Source organism: Notamacropus eugenii, chromosome X (genome assembly GCF_028372415.1).
Source record: "Notamacropus eugenii isolate mMacEug1 chromosome X, mMacEug1.pri_v2, whole genome shotgun sequence".
NCBI lineage: Eukaryota > Metazoa > Chordata > Mammalia > Diprotodontia > Macropodidae > Notamacropus > Notamacropus eugenii.
In genome coordinates this window covers 64,463,472-64,483,679 of record NC_092879.1, presented here as the reverse complement: position 1 = coordinate 64,483,679, position 20,208 = coordinate 64,463,472, and positions in this window count along the sequence as shown.

The following is a 20,208-nucleotide window of genomic DNA, read 5'->3' as shown; positions in this document are numbered from 1 at the left end:
ATCAGCAGACAAACAGGCTCTTTTATTCCTTCTACCTTTCAGGCTGTTTATTTTTCTTAAATTGGTAGCCATGAGTACTCAATTTTCTTGCTATTTTTATTTTTTTTAAAAATTATTTTAGACAAATAAAATTAAATGCATAATAAGAAAATAAAAAACAAATTTAAATATTAAACTTAAATATAAAATAAAAAAGAAAAAATGCGTCATGTGCACAGCAGAACATAGGAGAGGATTCATAATATTATAACAATAACTTATCACTTCGAGAAAGTCTATATATTAAATTCTGTTCATTATATTGAAAGCTGTTCATCTTTTCTTTGCTTTCTTGTAGGTTTTCTTTTGTTCTTTACTATACGCTTTGTACTTTGTTCTTTTTCCCATTTCCTCGCCCCCAACCCCCCCCCCCAAGGCTGCAGTTTTAATATATACATACACATATAGATATACACACATGCATGCATGTATAAATATATACTTTCCCTAAGAGATTCGACTCCTAATCTTGTTTTTATATTTTGGCTTATCTCTTTTTTCCTATCTCTCCTAACTCCTCTGCTTTACTTCTACCTGCCACCTTGCCCTGCTATTACTTAACCTACCCCTTCTCCAGCAATCTCTCCCTTATCCTCTCATTCCCCTAAATATAAATACCCTTTTAAATACCCCTTTGACCTATTCTGTGCCCTTCCTCTCTAAAACTCCTTCCTTATCCTCCCATTCCTCTAAATCTAAAAACCCTTCTAACCTATTCCTTCACCCTCCTCTCTAAAGATCCCTCCTTTATCTTCTCTTCCCTCCCTATCTATCCCCTTAGAGTTTTATTTCTTTCTAAATTTAGAAGACTTTTATGCTCTTCTAGATGTGTATGTATTTTCCCCTCTTAAACTCATTCCTGATGAAAGTAGGTTTCCAGAACTAAAAGCCACCCTCCTTCATCTAATTCTGCGCATCAGTTCTTCTTATTGCAGCGCTTTTGTCTATAAGATAATTACTCTTTTAACTGTTCTTGAACAGTTTTACTTTTTGAAGTTATATCATACTCAGGTCTACCCAAATCTTTCTTATAAGCTACCTCATTACTAGTAATATTCTTAGACATAGGTTTTACATTTTCCATACATTAAAAGGTACACATTCTATCCTTATTTAGTTTCTTGTAATTGATCATTGGTTTGTACCTTCTATTTCTTTTGACTCTTGTATAACAAGTCTTCTACTGAGTTCAGATTTTTCTTTTTAACAGAGTCCTGAAAGTCTGATAGTTCATCAAATGTCCATTTTTTTCTCATTCAGAATTATGCTTAGCTTTGCTGGGCCTGATATTTTTTTGCCATAGGCCCAGTACTTTTGCTCTTTGATATATAGTGTTCCAAGACCTACAATATTATAGTGTCACCAATGCTAAGTCTTGTGTGATTCTAATTTTGGTATTGTCATATGTAAATTGTTTTTTTTTTCTTGTTGCTCATAATATTTGTCTTTGATCTGGGGGTTTCAGAATTTAACTATAATATTTCTGAGTTTTCCTGGTAGAATCTCTTTCAGGTGGTGATCAGTGGATTTTTTTTTTCTATTTCTATTTCTCCCTCTTGTTCTAATGCTTCAGGACAATTTTCTTTAATTATTTCTTGTATTATTGTATCAAGATTTCTTTTTGATCAGAACTTCCAGTAGTCCAATTATTCTTATGGTTTTTCTTCTTGATCTGTTCTTTAGATCCATTGTTTTTCTTATGAGATGTTTCACATTGTTTTCTTTTTTTTTTTCATTCTTTATATTTTGTTTTTATTTCTTCATCTCTTATCGCTTCTCTGGCTTCCCCTTGCCCAATTCTGATTTTCAAGGAGTCTTTTTTTCTTGAGATTCTGGATCTTCTTTTCTAATTGGTTGACTTTCTTCTCATAATCTTCTACTTTTTCTTGTATTATTCTTATTTTTCTTTTAAATTTTTCCTCAATCTCTCGTTTGATTTTTAAAGTCTTTTTTAAGTTCTTCAATGAATTCTTTTTGGCCAGGTGACCATTTGACATTACTTTTTGGGGTAGAAGAGGATTTCTTTGCTTCAGTATCCTCCTCTAAAGATGAAGCCCAGTCTTGTCTGTTTCCATAGTGTCTCTCTGTGGTTGGATTCTTTCTCCTTTGCCTTGCATTTTTTTGTGATAATTTAGTTTTTATAATTACCTCTAGTCCTGGGGAATGGGGGATGGTGCCTCTGGCCTCTGATCCTCTTCAGTTCTGCCCTCTGACATTGAACTCAAACCAAGACCTCCAGACTCCTGTAAGTGCCCACAGCCAGTGGTGTCCCCACCCCACTGCTTTTGCACTCACTGGGCATGTACTGATTCCTTCTCAGCCCATAGTTCTTCGAAACACAGCTGGGTCTAGCATTTCTTGTCAGCAGAGGTACCCTAGATCTTCCCCAGGTCAAACCCCCAACTCCCCTAACTGAACCGGGATTAAAGTTTTTGTGGCCATGGTAGAGGCAACCTCCCAACCTAGTTACCCCCAGAGCTTGTGGCTTGTTATTTAAGCAGCTTGCAACTAGTTGTTAAAGTGTACCCTAGCCTGGAGGTACCTTAGCCTGAGATTTCCTCACAGGCAGGAAATCTAGTCCTGGGATTTTTTCTTCAGGTCTTCTCAGATTGTCCCAAGAGGACCCCTGTTCTGCCTCTACTTTTATTGTTTCACTGTTCTATGTTCACTCAGAGGCACTTTTTTTTCTCTTTTGTGAAGGAAAATCTTGAGACTTTGAAATTTTCTGACCTACTCTGCCATCTTCCCAGAATCCTCTCTTTCTTTCTTTTTTTAGAAATTTCTTTAGTACACCTTGACAACTGAATCCTGAGTGCCTTTAATACCTCTAGTATCGATCTTTCTTTTCATTGTGCCCATATCTAGCAACTCTTTCTGTCTTAATTTTCTTAAATACTATGACTACTTTCTCAAATAGTCCTTTGGACACTAAGTTGTTAGGTTCAGTTGTAATTGGTGATAACAGTATAAATTGTAATTGATGAAAATGGTGTAAATTCTGACAAACCCATTACTTTTCACATTGTTGCTTTTTCATCTAATAAGTGCTTTTGGTATAATTTGGGGTATAATCCAATGTCTGCAGATTTGGTTCACCTCCCCCCCTGCATTTTGTTGTTTTATGAGTTGATAATATTCATAATCTCCTGTTCTGTTCCTCCGTAATGCTTTGCAATTGAAATTATGCTTCAAATTGCTCTGGAGTTAGGCCAGTCATGTAACCAACAATGTGGCAGATTAGACCTTTCCTCTGTTCTCCACTAACTCTCAACTCTCCTCCTCCTTAGCAGAAGGAGAAATGTTATCTAACAAGCATATTCCCTACTCTCATCCAGGCCCTAGCCTATACTCACCATCAAAGGGGAAGGAATAGAAAGTGAGTGACTAAGAAACATAAGGAAAAGGGGATACAAGCACTAAAAAATTTAAGAGGAACAGAAACTCAAAAACTATAAAGGAGAAGAAGATATATCAGTAGAGAAAATAGTAAAATTAGAAGGGAGGTTGAGTTCTGAAACATCCCAAAGATGACAAACTTTGCTCTGTGAATATTACAAGAAGGAGGAAGTTCAATCAAAGAAAGGATGCTATGGAATCTGAAGAGCATGGAACTCCAAAAGATGTTCCAGAGTGGTTCAAAAGAGAAATGCAATGAATAAAAGAATATGTTAGAAAAGAACAAATGTCAGAATTTTGTGCTCTGTGCAATAGAAATAATTAGCAAAATAGACAAATTTAAATCCACAGCTATGAGTCTTTCTAACAGTCAGAACAGAAACACATAGTTGGAATACAAATTCACTGAGGAAAAGGATAGGCTGCATAAAAAAGAGTAAAAGACAATAGCACTAAAGAAACACATGACCTCTAGCCAAGCAAAATTCATTGATCTTGACAGAATGTATAGAGCTAACTTAAAGAGGTATAGATCTCTCAGAAGAACATGACAAATTATATCCCGAACACCGCAACACAGAAAATAATACTACAAAAATGTCCAGAACTCCTGTATACTAACAATAGAACAATAATCAAAGGGATATACAGATCTTTTACAGAAAAACAAAGAACTCTGCTTCAAACTCCAAGATATATAGTAGCTAAATAGAAAAATTCCAGTGACAAATCCTGAAAATGACCAGCAGAAGGACCTGCAAATACAAAGCTAAGGAAATTGGAATAACACAAAACTACTCTGCATCTACTAGTAAGTGTACAAGAGAATTGGATACTATATTAAAAAACGTAAGGAAGCTCAGAATGCCAACCCAAATTGCATTGCATAACCTGAAAAATTGAGTGTAATTATCATTGAACAAAGGATGTTCAATAAAAGAGACGTTTTTGCAAATAAATAAAAGCACCACCAAATAGATAAGAGCAGAATATTTGACCTGCAAACATCCCAAAGAAGAGAAACACAAGAAAGGTAAATACAAATGTCAAGGAACAAATAAGCAACAAAATAAGTCACACCATCTGTAGAGATTTAAAAAAATTGAAACAGAAAGATGCTAATGAAGCACAAAACAGCAGAAGGGCCTTTGTGTAAAGAAGACATGAAATTTAAAGAAATAGATAAGAGTAGTAGAAGGAGCCAGCCTATAACACTATTGACTGAGTTCCCTTGAAGTCCCTTGAAGGTGAAGCAATAATTTTTGTGGAACCTACTTTCTGGATGGGAGGAGAGGGGAATGGGAAGATAGAAGGAATGGGTGATGTATTACAATCAGGTCCACAGGCAAGGAAAGAAGTATGGAGAGTTCCTGTAGTCTCTCAGCAAGAAGTGCGGATATGAGAATAGCAGAGGTTGCAAAAATCAGTGATTTAAAAAGGGAAGTGAAAGGGGATCAAATGGTGTGAGTGGGATCTCCTTGAAGAGCACTTGCAAGAGGAAAGAGATTTATGGATGTCAAGAGAGATAAGGACCTCACAGTGGGCTGATTTGAGGCTTGTTCGTGCACAGTGGGAATATTTCCTTTATGAGAGAATTCTGTGCCTTCATGGATGGCATCTTGCCTCAGGAGAAGAAAAACCAAACAAAAAGCTAGTTTTTGAAAAGAGTAACAAAATTGACAAAGCTTTAGTCAACCTGATTTAAAGGAAGAAGGCAGAAAATCAAATCAACCAAATCAAGAATGAATAAGGTGAAATAACAAAACTAGAGGAAAAAATGATTTGAACTTACTCTGCATAGTTATATACTAATAAAACTGAGAACTCCAAATAAATAGAATGCCTTCAAAAATACAAAATACCAAACCAAATGGTACACCAAACAGAAATCTTAAATAAATGAGTCTCATAAATGAAAACAGAACTAGCTGTAAAGGAGAGCTTCTTTTCTAGATGGATTTACAGGTGAATGATATAAAATAAATATACATACATACATACATACATACATACATACATACATACATACATACATATATATGTGTATATATATATATACTACACAAATTATTCTCCAAATGGAGAAAGAAGGAACTGCTAGCTTCCTTTATTGAGAAAAAATATGTAGTCTTTATGTCTAAATCAGAGAAAGATAAAGCAAAGAAAACCAACTATAGTCTGTTTTTATTAATATATACCAATTCTCAAATTTTAAATAAAATTCTGGCCAAAAAACAAATGAACAAACTGCAGCGCATTAGAAAAAATGATTGTGACCAAATTGAATTTATACAAAGGTATATGAATTTATGCAAGGGTATTTCAACATTAGGAAAATAATCAAAATAATTGTATTAAAGTATAAAACCATACGATAATCTCAACAAATGAAGAAATAACCTTTCATCAAATATGATAATCATTTATGTGAAAAAGCACTGTAAAGTAGAGAAAGAGGAATCTTTTCCTAAAAAGCATGTATCTGAGATCAAAAGTGAATATTAAAAGCAGTGAGAAAATGCTAGAAAATTCCCCCTTAATAACAGAAGTAAATTAAGTTTGCTCCTTCTTTTGAATATTATTTGATATGGTTCTAGAAATACTAGCACTTAGCAGCAAGAAATAAAGGCCTAAAGATAGGAAAAAGGAGACAAAATGATCCTTCTTTACTGATGACATGATGGTTTACTTGGGAAATCTTAGGAATTCTGCCAATAAATTACTTCAGACACTTGCTTCAGTAAAATTACAGGCTACAAAAAAACAAAAAATGAAAAAAGGTTGACTTAAAAGAATCAACAGATATTTTCCCCCATGTAATAAGAACAAAATCCTAAAGATAATAGTAGAAAGGGAAGTCCCATTCACAAGGACTAAAAATGTATAAAGTATTTGAAACTCAGTATGTCAGAACACATTCATTGCCTTTTATAGATGAAATTACTATACGAAGTGCTCCTTCAAAAATAAATAAGAACCACTTATGTAGCTGGAGCATTTAGTGCTCATGGCTGGGCCATGCAAATGTTAGAATGACAAAGCCATCAAAGGTCACTTACAGATTTCATGCTATAGCAAAGGGATACTTTGTAGAGTTAGATAGAAGTATAACAAAATATATTTGGAGCAACAAAATATCTAGAATAAAAAAAAACCCCATATATCGCAAAGTGATAGGAATTAAAGGGGAATAGCACTTCTGAACCTCAACTTATTTTATAAAGCATTAGTCATCAAAACTATTGGGTGCTTCTTTAAAAATAGAAAAATAAATCAGTTGAAGAGATTACACAGGAAATCATGAGAAACAATCAAACTCAACCCAGGACTGAAATCCCCAAATATAAATTCCATGTATGAGACCTCTCTACTTCATGAGAGCTTCTGGGAAAACTAGAAAGTGTTCTGGTAGAAATTAAGCTTAGATCAACAGCCTACAGCATATTCTACATTCCACAATACCCTCAGAATGGATATGTAATCTGAGTATTAAAGATCACACCATTAAAAAACAAAATAGTGAACAGATAAATAGAACACATACCCTTCATGGTTATGGGTAAAGAGATGGATTCTTAACCTAACAAGGATAGAGGCCACTACAAAAGACAAAATCATTTTGAATACATGAAATTGAAAAGCTTTTGCAAAAACAAAATGAACACATCTAGGATAAGAAAGAAAGTGAATGACTCGGAAAATATTTGTTTCAAGGTATATTTGATAAAGTTTTGATACCCAAGAAATATAGACAGCTCACAGAAATACATAAGACTAAAAAGCCATTTCTCAACAGATTAGTGACCAGACGATATGAACGTAGTTCTTTTTTAAATTCAAAACACACCAATGATTTATGAAGTCATTTTACATATATTATCGCTTTTGTTCTTCACAAGAACCCCATGAGGTAGATGTCATTATTATCTCCATTACACAGATGGAGACAAGCAGATGTTAAGTAGTTTGCCCAGGATCAGATTTGAATTCAAGTTTTCCTGACTCCAGGCCCAGTGCACTATTCACTGTGTCTTCTAGCTATTGATCTAGAATTAACAAATATTATGAACCCAAGCATAGCTCTATGTCACCTTAGTCACAAGGAATGGTCTAAACTCAACCTACAAAGCCTATGACCTGAGAACCAGGAGATGTGGTTCTGGTTCCAACTTTTTCAGTTCCTCACTAAAACATACAGTTTTCAGAAAAGAAATTATGAATCATATGAAAGAATTTATGACTCCATGAAAGAATGCTCCAAATCTCTAATAATAAAAAAAATGCAAATCAAAGCAGCTCTGAGGTTTCTCCTCCTATCTAGCCAATTGGCAAATATGAAAAAAAGATAGGGAAAGCCATTTGAGGGATTGTATAAAGACAACCACACTAATGTATTTTTCCTGATGCTATGAATTAGTATAGCATTTTTAGATAGCAATTTGGGAATCTGAAAATCAAAGGACTAAAATGTTCATATCTTTTGAACTAAAGACTCCGCTGCTAGGCATAGATTCCAAAAAGGTCGCTGACAAAAACAAAGGCCCCATACATATCAAAATATTTATAAGAGCACTTTTGTGGTAGCAAAGAACTAGAAACAAAATAGATGCCTATTGACTGGAGAATGACTAAAGAAAGCGTGATCCATGAATGTAATAAAATATTACTGTGCTCTAAGAAATTATGAATATAATGCGTGCAGAGAAGTGTGGAGATATTTATATGAACCAGTGCAAAGTGAAGTAAGCAGAGCCAAGAAAGCACTATACGCAATGATCATGACAGATGGAAAGAATAGCCATAAAACAATCAAAACTGATCATTATAAAATTGTAAGGAACAAGTTGGCCTTCAAAGAAGGAATATGAGAAAACACTTTCTCCTACTAACAACTCCTCTTCCTTTGAAGCTGTATAAGTCCTTGGATCTAGAACAATGTCAGATGTTTTAAGATGTATTGATTGACTTTGTTAATTTTTTTAAGGAAAAGACCTTTGGGAGGAGGAGATGGGAAAGATATAGGGAGAAATGGGTAATGTAAAAAACAAAAAAAAAAATCAACAAAAATCTGTTACTGCAAAAATAGGATAGCATTGCCATTGGCTGCCTGATCTTTCTATTTGACCAAGTGATCCAGTGCTTGTTTACAAAGGTTGTTTTGGCTTCTATGGGCATCCTTATTGTGTCGACTGTTTAAAATCAGTTAAACTTCTCTAAGTTTAAGAGTGGCATAGAAATTACACCACCCCAATTTTTCCTTGATACTTTAACCAGCTAAGAACATATAATCAGTCACTCATAGGCCTTAGAGTATGGTTGCACAAGTGTTGTGTTCAGGTAGGCTTGTGACACTTGGTTACACACCAGATGTTTGTCTATAAAATATACAGCCATGTATTTTTTTTTTTTTATAGTTTGAGCCCACTTTGCCCTGGAATCTACTTGTGGGGAGTATATCACAAATAGTGAGGCTGAGGAAATGTTTTATACAAATTTTTCTTACTCTACTAAATCTTAAGTATCTAAAAAAACTATTTGTTACCTGACTAATTGATTCTCAACGGACAGTGGGATGGGGGGAGGGGAAATCCTGTTGGAGACTCGAGCCAGTGGCATTAGAAAATCAGCCCTACTCAGCTTCTCAGGAAGCATCTCTAGAATCCTGAAACAGAGATGTAATTAACATCTTCTAACATCAGTAGAAATGTAATTTAGCTCTGGGGACCCAACTTGTCAATGAGTAGGAGCTGGGAAAGGGATGCTCAGAGCTTACATGAACTGTGTAAGAAATGATGATATCAAGAGCCAATGTCTTGGCTTTTATCCACTCGTCATTTTTCTGAGTTATCATTTCATATTAACAGGATGAATTAGACTAGCTGTTGTAAATTGCATGGCTTCCTCTGCTTTTTATGCTTTCTTCTTCTTGGGCTTTGACTCAGATCTTAGCCCTAATGAATCAGTGGTCTGACTATACCCAGATAATTGATTCAGAAATTACTCATGCAATTAGTCAGTCTTTTCCTATCTAAGTTGCAGTTAAGTTCATTTTGGATGTTGCTGTTTGATACTCTCCATTTCCAGTACCTGCCAACTCTGTTCTTAAAGAAATGATTCATAAAATATTCAGATGTGAAGCTTCTGAGTATTCTATAAGGCCCTTTGATTTTCCAAACTGTTATGAAACATTTTTAGCTACCTTCTTTATGCCCACTTTCTTATTCAAGTGAATGTTTATAAAGTTATGTCAGAATCACAACCACAGATTTTAGGTTTGACCTCACTGAAGGGACCACAATAGTCAAACTGTCTAATCCATGCTCAAAAAAGGAATCTCTATGGTTACATACCTCATAAGTAGTCATCTAGCCCCTGCTGTATGATCCACATGGAAAGAATCAAAGAATATTTGGAGGAGGACTAGAAATTCTTGTTTTACAAACAAGGAAACATTTATAGAAAGAGTAATTGATGTGGGCAAGGTTACATGGCTAGGAAGTAAGAGGTCCTGGGATTTGAACCAAAGACCATTGATTCGAAATCTAAGGCTTTTCCCACTATACCATGGTGGAAAAGGATTGCCTACTATGCTTTTGAAAGATCAGAAAAGAATAATTATGGGTGCTTGGGAAAGGTTCTTCCAGTCTGGTTCTTCTAATTCCTCCAGCCTCAATGTCATATTCAACCCTTCACTCATTCATTCCACATATCCATTCAGTTGCCATATCTTTTGTTTCTCTCTTTACAACATCTTTCAGATAAGCCTCTCCTCTCTACGTAGACACTTACCACCCTAGTTCGGTTCCTCATCACTTCTTGCCTAACCATTGGTCTCCTTATCTCAAGCCTCTGCCCATACCAGTCCATCCTCCACGTAGTTTTCAAAGTAATTTTCCTAAAGTTTATACCTGATCATGTTTCCCTCCCCCTTCTTCTCCCCAACCTCCAGAAATTCCAGTGGTATCTCTAAGATTCAATAGAGGTTCCTCTTTGGCTTTCCAGCCTCTCCATAACTTGTCCCTTTCCCAGTTTTCCAGTTTTCTTACAATTTATTTCTCTTCATAAATTCTGTGGTTCAGCCATCCTGGCCTACTTACTATTCTGCACACAGAATGCTCCATCTCCCATCACCATGTCTTTCTACTGACTGTTTCTCATGCCTAGAGTTTCCTTTGTCTTAATGTTCACCTCTTGGAATCCTAGGTTTCCTCAAGATCTGCCTTCTCCATTGTCACTTCTTGGCACTCCTCCCCACAGATCCTGATGTTTTCCCTCCCTAAACTTGTGTTCATTTTGTGTATATTACACATGTGCTTATATATGCTGTTTCCTCCATTAGAAGGAAAACTCCTTAAGGTCCTTCCATTTTATTTGCATTCATTGTTTCTACTGTCCCTAGTGCTTAGCACAGTGATCAGAACATAGTAGATGCTTAATCAATGTTTGTTGATTGATAGACTGATAAGTAGTATCTAAAATAGGGTTGTTTAGAAGTTCAAATGAAATCGTGTCTGCAAATTGTTTTGCAAACTTTAAGATATGTTGTAACCATCAGCCATTCCTTGTATCTCCCTCTATGCATTGCACAATAAATTCAGTGACAAATTCATCAAATCTTTATTAAGTTCCTACTGTGTTTCTGTGAAAATAGCAGTTATATAAGAATCAGTTGGAAAATGATCAGACATGACCCCTCTACAGTCTGGCAATTTTGGATTGATTTAATTATATCCTATGAGCTTCAAAACATAGTCATTTATCAAATGAATTATTCATGATTGCAATTCGGTTGCACATTGTCCTGGTTGATATTTGTAAAACTCCAGTGAAAATATTGGAGGGAAGTTTGGGATACAGGTAGTTTCTATTCTAGATGTCTCTGACCAAAGCTCTCTTAGTTCACTGGAGACTGAGATGGGCCACAAGGATGGGTAAAGGCCCCGAATCAAAGTCAAATAACGATCAGTTTGAAGGAACTGAAGATTTTTAGCCTGGAAAAGACAAATCTCATGGGCAACATGAGAGCTGTCTTCAAGTATCTGAAGGGTTGTCATGTGGGGGAGGAATTCTCCTGGATCTGTTTGTCCCCTCCTGCGTTCCCCTGCCCAAAGAACGGAACTAGGAACAATGGGTGGAAGCCTCAGAGGCAGATTTCAACTTGATATCAAGAAAAACTTGCTGCCTGTGGCAGCTCTGGGCTGCCTTTGGAGACAGTGGGTTCTTGTTCAGTGGAACTCTCCCAGCAGAGGCTGGATGGTTACTTTTCTGGCATGTTTTAGTGGTGATTTCTTTCAAAGTATAGGTTGGAGTAGGTGGTAGCCGAGGTTCCTTCTTGCTGTGATACTCTATGATCCTCCAAAGCTCCTTGTAGAGAACCCTTCTGAGTACTGCAAAAAAGAGACAACTTAGATCAATTAATAATCCAGCATTTATTAAGTACTTACTATGTAGATAAGGCATAGTGCCTGCCTTCATGAATTTTAGAGTCTTGCCTCAACAAAGTTTGGGCTTCTTTCTTTCTTTCATGTGTGTGATGCTCATTCCCAACTCAGTGCCTTTGCTCCTACTCTTGTGTTTGCCTAGAATGCCCCCTCTTCCTATTTCTAACACACTTCTTATTTTCAGGTTGCCATGTGTATGAATTTTTTTTCTAACTTCACCTATAATATAACTCTGAACTGCTATTACCCTTAGTCTGAACTGTGCCGTCTCCAATTGGGCTTTTCTTTTACCATCTATTGTCAACCAGACCAAGCTCCTCTGGGACAGAGACTTCTGGAAATGCTCCAAAGTACTGGCAGGCTGCTGGTTGCATAGGATATATTCAGCAGAGGTCTTAGGACTGATCACATACTTCTTTTACGTGACCTTTTTATTAAGAAAGTTTTTACTGATGCTTTATGGGACTGTTTTCTATCACTTTCCTTTCTAACTAACCCACTGCTACATCCTCCCTTATAATAATGACAACAGAGCAAAAGAAATCCTCCTCGAAATCATGTTTGGCAGTGGATGCCCCATTCTGCGTCTGTAGTCTGCCAGCTCTCCTTTGAGAGTGGATTCATCTATGTCATCCACAGTGCTCTGGAATCTGAATTGGTTATGATTACAAATGTCTTTATATGTCCCCTGGTCCAGTTTCTCCCAGGGATTATTGATTCTTTTCATGGAATCATTGAGTCTCAGAGCTTGTCATGGTGTTGGAGATCGTCTAATCTAGTCTGAGCTCAGGAGGAAGGTTTCTCACAACAGCCTGAGCACTAGTCATGCAGCCTCCAGGTGATGGGCAACTCACTACTTCTCAATGAAGTCCACTTGGCTTTTTGAAACCTCTGGGTGTTTTTAAACTTGTCCTCTGGGCCACTGAAATAGCCTCAGTAATTTCTAGCTACCAATCATAGTCCTGCACTCTGAGACCAATTAGGAAAAAGCTGAAATCCTCAGAGGGAATCTTGCTCAACCTGCCCTTTCTACAAAGGATTGAGAAGTGAATCCCAAGTCATTTTAGTGACTTGTCCCAGGTAACCCACATGTAGAACACCATCTAATCAATGTCTGGACCAGGGGAAAGTGAATAGGGAATTTCAGTAGTTTAGTTTTCTCTTGGTTCCCAGAGTTTTGCCATTTTCCATCCACAAGAGTTATGACGAAATCATTTTCAGTCATCCTGAATTGATTGGTGTTAATTTAATACTTTTAAAGACTTTATCCCTTAGTAATAATGACCATCATGATAGTGGTCACTGCCAATTATATAGCACTTAAAAGTTTGCAAAACACTTGATTTACCATAGTATACATTATTACATTGCAGAAATAGTAGATAGGACCAAGAACTTGGGAGTAAGGGAAACCTAGGTCCAGATCATGTTGCAGATACTTAGCTCTGTGATTCTGGGCAAGTCACCTCTCTGGGTCTCAGTTTCCTCATCTATAAAATGAAAAGGGTGGATGAGTGACTTCAAAGGTCACTTCTAGCTCCAAAGCTAGGATCCTTTGGTTTCACTTGAGCTTTTTAACAATCCTATGAGGTTGGTTACGCGACTATTACTGCACTCATTTTACAAACGAGGAAACTGAAGTTCGTAGAGATCAAACCATTCAAAATCAAAGTCTTTAAAATATATTTGGAGTTGATGTTTTTCATAACTAATGCAATTAGTACATTTAAATTAAAAGGTAGCAGAAACACCAAAGTTATGTTATACTTAATTTTTTCACATCTGTACACTGCATGCTGATCTGGACCTCTGTGTTATTTCATATGCGAAACACTCCTTGTGGAAAGATCCTCCACCAGTACAGATTGGCAAATCCTGTGTAATTTATATTCTTGGAGAATTACCTGGGGGCATTGAGAGGTTAAATGATTTGCCCACTAGTCACTTAACTAGTATGTGTAAGTATTATGGTTATCTACAAAGGGAAAAAACAGAAGACCACAAGCTTTTATTTCCTGGTAAGTACTTCTGGTCTCCTTGGAAACAGTTCAATATAAATTTGTGATGTTACAGATTATTTAATATCTTATAGTCATATTTCAATGTCGCCTACAGATATGTCATATCTGTTCAGATGTAGAGAATTATGGGAGTTCAACAAAGGGATATATTAGATGAAACCCATAGTGACCCAGCATTGTTGCCATGGTTTCGCTTGAAAATACTTCCATGAAACTTTTAAATGCAGAGGGAGGAGGGAAGAGGGATAGAGTAGCCCAAGGTATTAGTGAAATGACTGAAATTGAAAGGCTTAAAAGAAAGTCTGTTTTATCCCTCAAACAAGAAAACAGAAATCATCACATTTTTTTTTAGCTGGTTGGCCTTTTATTTCCACACAGTGTTGCCACGCCACATTAGGACATTGCATTGGGGACAGAAGATGGCCACTGTCACCTGAAAGCTGTAAAAGTCTCAAATGACCATTGCCACCGACTCCATAAATTTGGGTGCCTTGATTGTATTGCCAAAGCCAATATTTGAATTGTCTCCCATTCACTCTGCGGTGACAATTGACATGCAGAAAGCATGACCATTAGCTGCCACATTCATTCCTTAAGGAGTTTTGTATCCATTCATGGGGCTCAGTCTGAAATCACGTGTGACAGCTTGCAAACTGCAACTGACCAGCTACATGACAGACTGCCCTCTCTCCTAAGCACCCCAATCTCCCAGGTATTAAGGCAGACAGACAAGGCCCATCTAGTGGAGGTAGGACATTGATTACTCACTGCACCCCTCCTCCCCAGTCTTAGCCGTATCCAGGGGACCTCACTGCACAAGCTTGTTCTTGCTGTAACAGCCACTGAGGCAAAAGCCCATGAAGATGCCCCTTGTAAAGCAGAGGCAATAGTTGTGATTCCTATCACCTGTCCTTCTCTATGATGCACACAAAAATCATCGTACCCAGACCCTCTCCACATCATCCTTCCATCCTGTTCCAAAATGGCCACTGCCTGTATATTCCTACCACAATTTAGGGATATTCCCACACCAGCCCCTAACTTGGAGTCTCATTGAGTTGCCTGAGAAATTGAGAAGTGAAATAATTTTCCCCAGGCCACACACATATATCAGAGAAGAAACTTGAACTCAGGTATTTTTGACTGTGAGAACAGTTTTCTATATGCTACAACATATTCCCTCTCTTCCATAACATACAGCTTAATAATCATGGAAAAAGAATATGTGATGACGTGATACGTAGGCAGTCATTAGCCTAAGCAGCAAAGAAACAATTAGAAAATGCTTCAATGTGTTTCATATGCTTAATTTCCAAAGGCCTAAAGCCCCTGTGCGATATGCCTAAGTAACTTGTTTGTGGAAACAATGCCGTAGGGGATTTTGAACAACATGGGAGTTAAGAGCTACGGATTGTGCATTATGAAACTAGTGACTTCATAATATTATATATTAGAAAGCATTCACGTGGCTGGCTTGTCTAAGAAAAGATACTTTCAAAATATACCCTGAAGCGCAAATCTCTTAAGTTGTTTCAGGCCCTGAATTTTCTGATTTACAGGCAGTGTGGTTACAGTGACATGATATGATGACACGTGGGACCCTTTTTAATTTATGACTCACTGCATGACCTTGTCACCAGAGGGCTTGGTGTGCCTGTCATCCTGGCGAGGAGGCTGTGCCAAGAGGCTCCTCTTAGGGAACATGTGCTCAGCTGGCTAGAAAGGAAAGCCAGTTTTAAAGAATAAAATATGATTAGAAATAAGGGCTGTAAGTAGGATTGTCAGTCATGGTATGGAAAGGCTTCCATTTAAACTTTGATATACCATCAGTGATGATGAGTCTTTTAGACCATGAAACCAAAGGTATAATAAGGGGAAAGCTGTTACTCTGAGTTAGGCACTCTACAGAGTGCTAGGGACTGTTCCTCTCACTGTCAGCTCTCCATAATTCTAGATGATAGTTTATATTTCCATGAGGATCTCAAAGTTCTTCCGTGGGAAATTGACCTTGGATCTCGAGGATTTTTGTCCTTTGAGAATATGCCCTAGAAAGTCACATGGCATTGCTGAGCCACTCTCAAGTTATTGTTGAAGAGTATGGAGGATGAGAGAAATGCCACTAGGTAGGAGAAAGAAAAATCTTCTTTCCAAAAAGAGAAGAGAGTAGTGATTTTCACAAGCAAAATTCTATAGTCTTAAAAGGGGTGGTAGTGAATATCTAGAATAAAAAGCAATGATATGAAAGAGATAGCTCCGTTTTCACAAGAACATGTTATTCCCAACTAACCTCCTTTCCTTTTGTGATTGGCTTGCTGAAGCATGCTATTCATTCATTCATTCATTCATTCATTCATTCATTCATTCATGTAAAATTTAAGTGCCTACCATATGTAAGGCACTATTCTTGGCACTGTGGCTACAAAGACAAAGCAAAACAGCCCAGAATCATAAAGACTTGAGCTCAAATTCTGCCTCTGACACTTAATAGCTGTGTGATTAGAGGTAAGTCAATTACACCCTCTGAGCCTCAGTTGCTTTGTCTATAAAATGGAAATTATATCTGTAATACCTACTTCATAGAGTTGTTATGAGTCTCAAATGAGATGCTGTATGTAAAGGGCTCTTCACTTCTTAAAATACTGCATAGCTACTAATTTTGAGGTTATTATAGTAAATTTTTTTACCTGGGTTTCAGCAAAGCATTCAACAAAATTTCAAATGCTACTCTTCCGGTTAAAATGGAGAGATGTGGACCAGATGATAGTACCATATAGTTAGGTGGATTTGGAACTATTTAGATGGTTGGACCCAATAAGTAATCATTAAAGGTTCAGCATCAGCTAGCAGGTAGCTTTTCAGTGGATGACCTCTGTTATTTTTCCTTGGCTCAAATCCATTTAAATATTTGTTAATGATTTGTACATTGGATAAAGAAACGAGTGGCATGTTTCTCAGATTTAAAGATTACACAAAGCTGGGAAGGATAGATAGCAAATTTATTGGATGACAAGGTGTAAGGATCCGAGCAGTCCTTGACAGCCTAAAACATTGGGTGCAAATCTAATTGGATTTAATTTAAGAGGGAGATAAATGTAATTTCTTATACTTTGGTTTAATGAATCTCTTTCCCAAGAGCATAATTGGGAAGTAATGACAGTTCATTATACTATCAGCTTCTCTTCTCCTTTTGTAGCCCTAGCATTTGGCATATTGCCTGGCACATAGTGGGCATTTAATAAATGTTTATTGATTGACTGATAAGATAGCCTTGGAAGATGTTTTACTGGTTTTAGTGGACTGAAAACTCAATCTGAATGAACTAACACATATTGTGGGAGCCAAAAACCTCATGGAATCTTCTGCTACCTTAGGAATATTATATATAGAGCTAGTGAGGTGCGGGCCTTGCTGTACTCTCCCCTAGTCAGATCTTATTTGGAGCATTGTGATCATTTCTGGCCACTATATTTGGACCAGGTCACTCATAAGTTGAAGAGTACCCAGAGGAGGATAACTGGGATTTCCAAGGACATTGCAATCAAGCCATGTGAAAATTGGCTGATAGCACGGGAGATAGATGTTTACCCTAGATAACAGAAGACTTGACAGGGGTCTGATCACTATCTGATCACTATGTTCACATATTTGAAGGGCTATTACCAGGATGAGGAAATTGACTTATTGTATTTTGCCACAGAGACTAAAACTAGGAAGAAATGGTAGAAGTTGTAGAGAGCTGAATTTAGACTTAATTTCAGTAAAAAAACAAAAAAAACCAAAACAAACAAACAAACAAACAAACAAAAACAAAACAACATTCTAACAATTGGTGCTCTCATGAGTGGAGTGGACTGCCCAGGTAAGTAGAGATTGCCTTTTTACTGGAGATATTCTTACACTGCTTGTCCTGGTTCTTGTAAAGCCTCTGAAAATTAACTCTTTTAGGTTTTAGATTTTGTCACTCTGTACAGTGATGTTTTCATGGTTACTTGGGGACTAAGTGACAGAACCTGAGCTCTCATCCAGGTTATCTGATTCCAAACCACAGTTGGATAAAGACAGTAGGGGGCATGCAGAGTTTGAGGTACCAGCAGGTCAGCAAGGTGAATCTGAGGGAAAAGGATGGAGCTTGAGATGTGGCTGTGGAAGTCATGTACTTGAAGGTGATAACTTAAACCTTGGAAGATCATTTTGGACAGAGTGAAGAGGGAGAATGGGGCCACAAGCTCGAAGGGTGGGAAGGGATGAATTAGAGCTTTTTAATCTGCACTGCTAAAGAACAGCAAATAACAGGGGTTGTCAAAAGTACTCTTAGTGAAAAATGACTCACTAACATGCCCATGGGATAGGAGGTTTGATATGCATCACCTATAAATTGCTTCTTCAGGTCAAAATTGTTCAAAGTACAAGTCATGTAAACAGTTGAAAATGTCAAAAAGGCAGTACGTGGTCTACTTGGAAGAGTACATGAACTTTCTGTTCTTTGAGTACAAAGTTGAGACTATTTATTTGGAACTTAAAGTGCTTCCTTGGATGTAGACTACAATTTAAAGTAAAACTTAAAGGGAAAAGTGAGGGGAAATATACCATTAGATTATTTAAAGAATACTTTAGCCCTGACACTCTGAATGAGTCACAAAAATCTGAAAAAGTATGATTAGCCCAACTTATATTTTAGTGCTTTATACATTCATTTAGAGACCAAGTAATTTTCTACGAAATGGAAATGTAGTTATGAAAATGGACTCTGGCTATTTAGTGAATATGCAATAGAAAATTCCCCAAATGCAAGAACTTTTTTTTTTCCTTTCAATGTCTGTGGTATTTATTGGTTCTTCTTTCTCATGAGAATCTAATCTGCAAACAGCATATACTGACATTTTCCTTGGTGACTAAATACATTAAGCACCCATTGCTGAGAATAACTCCCAGTAAAGTATTTTTGCTTACAGAAACCTCACTGTTTGAATCATTGTGAGACGATAGAATCATGTATTCTGTGAGCTGGACATTCTTGTCTCACTAGACTCTGAGTTCTGTGAGGGTAGGAATCATTTTTCCCTTCATTTTGTATCCCTCTGTCCCCATAGGGCCTTATCCACAGTAGATAACTAATATATGTTTCTTCAATGACTTCTTTTCCTTTTTTCTTCAATTTCAGCATTACTTTTCCTCTCATTTCCCCAGTTAAATAATTAAGTGCATTGAAGGGCTTGCATGTTGACAAATTATTAGTCCTTAGTGGAATTGATCTTGCTTTGAACTTGGGCACCCTGAATCCTAAATGGGGGCTGCAGAGGTAGAGTAGGGCTATTTCGCTGCTACCAGGATCATAGAGAAATGGGTCTTCCTTTGGCTTCTTTAAGATGCTCATCCTCCATACTGCCCATCTCCTGCTGGATTCAGTATTGGCAGCAGCCCAGTTCATACCATCGTTCCTCTCTTCTTCATGTGGTTCATCCTCCCAAAATGAAGTTTTGGGGTCATACCTCCAGGCTTTGGAACTCCTTTCCTCTAACTTGGATGTTAGCTCTCTGTGATTCCTTTTCTGGATGCTTAAATGGTGGGCCCTCTTTTCAACCCTAACTTTAGATGCTGATTACTCAAAGTCTCTCCCTCTTGGTGATGTTGAACATGCAATGTTGAATAGAATCATGGAAGATTCTTTAGCCTTACCCATCCAAACCTGCTCTAGAGTTGTAACATATTCTGTATCTTCCATCAAGGCGTTTGTACTTGTGTCTTGGGGACTTGAGGCCTCCATGTGACCCCTTGTAGCTATTTCCACTGCTACTTCTCCACAGGTTCCCTCCCAAACCAAGCATTGTTATGCTAGGTGGCACTGAATTTTTCTTATACATCTATCAGTGGGTTACCTACGTGTGCTAAGCAGTCCTCAAACAACTGAACTTCTGACTTGATTTCCTATTATCCCTCTTGCTCAGCCCCTCTGTTTATATGCTTGCCTTCTCTGATGTGGCAAGCTATGGAAGTTAAGTCCCAGACTGGCGAGTTATCAGGGGAAGGGTGCTCTGTAAGGCAGTCTTAGAGTTCGTTGCTCAACTCCCATTTCAGAATTTTTCATCTATATTGCTGCCTAGTGAAAAAAAAAATGGTTTTCAGATGCCTAAATGTGTTCAGGCACTCCATATAGGGCCTCAACCCATGCCTGACCCTCATCACTGGCTCTGTACTATCATGAATTCAGAGTATATCTGAACATTTCATGGGAGTACTGGTAATTCTCTACTAAGGGCCATCTCTCTTTGTTCCTTAATGGTAGCACCCTCCAGTTCAACAAGCCACCTTGT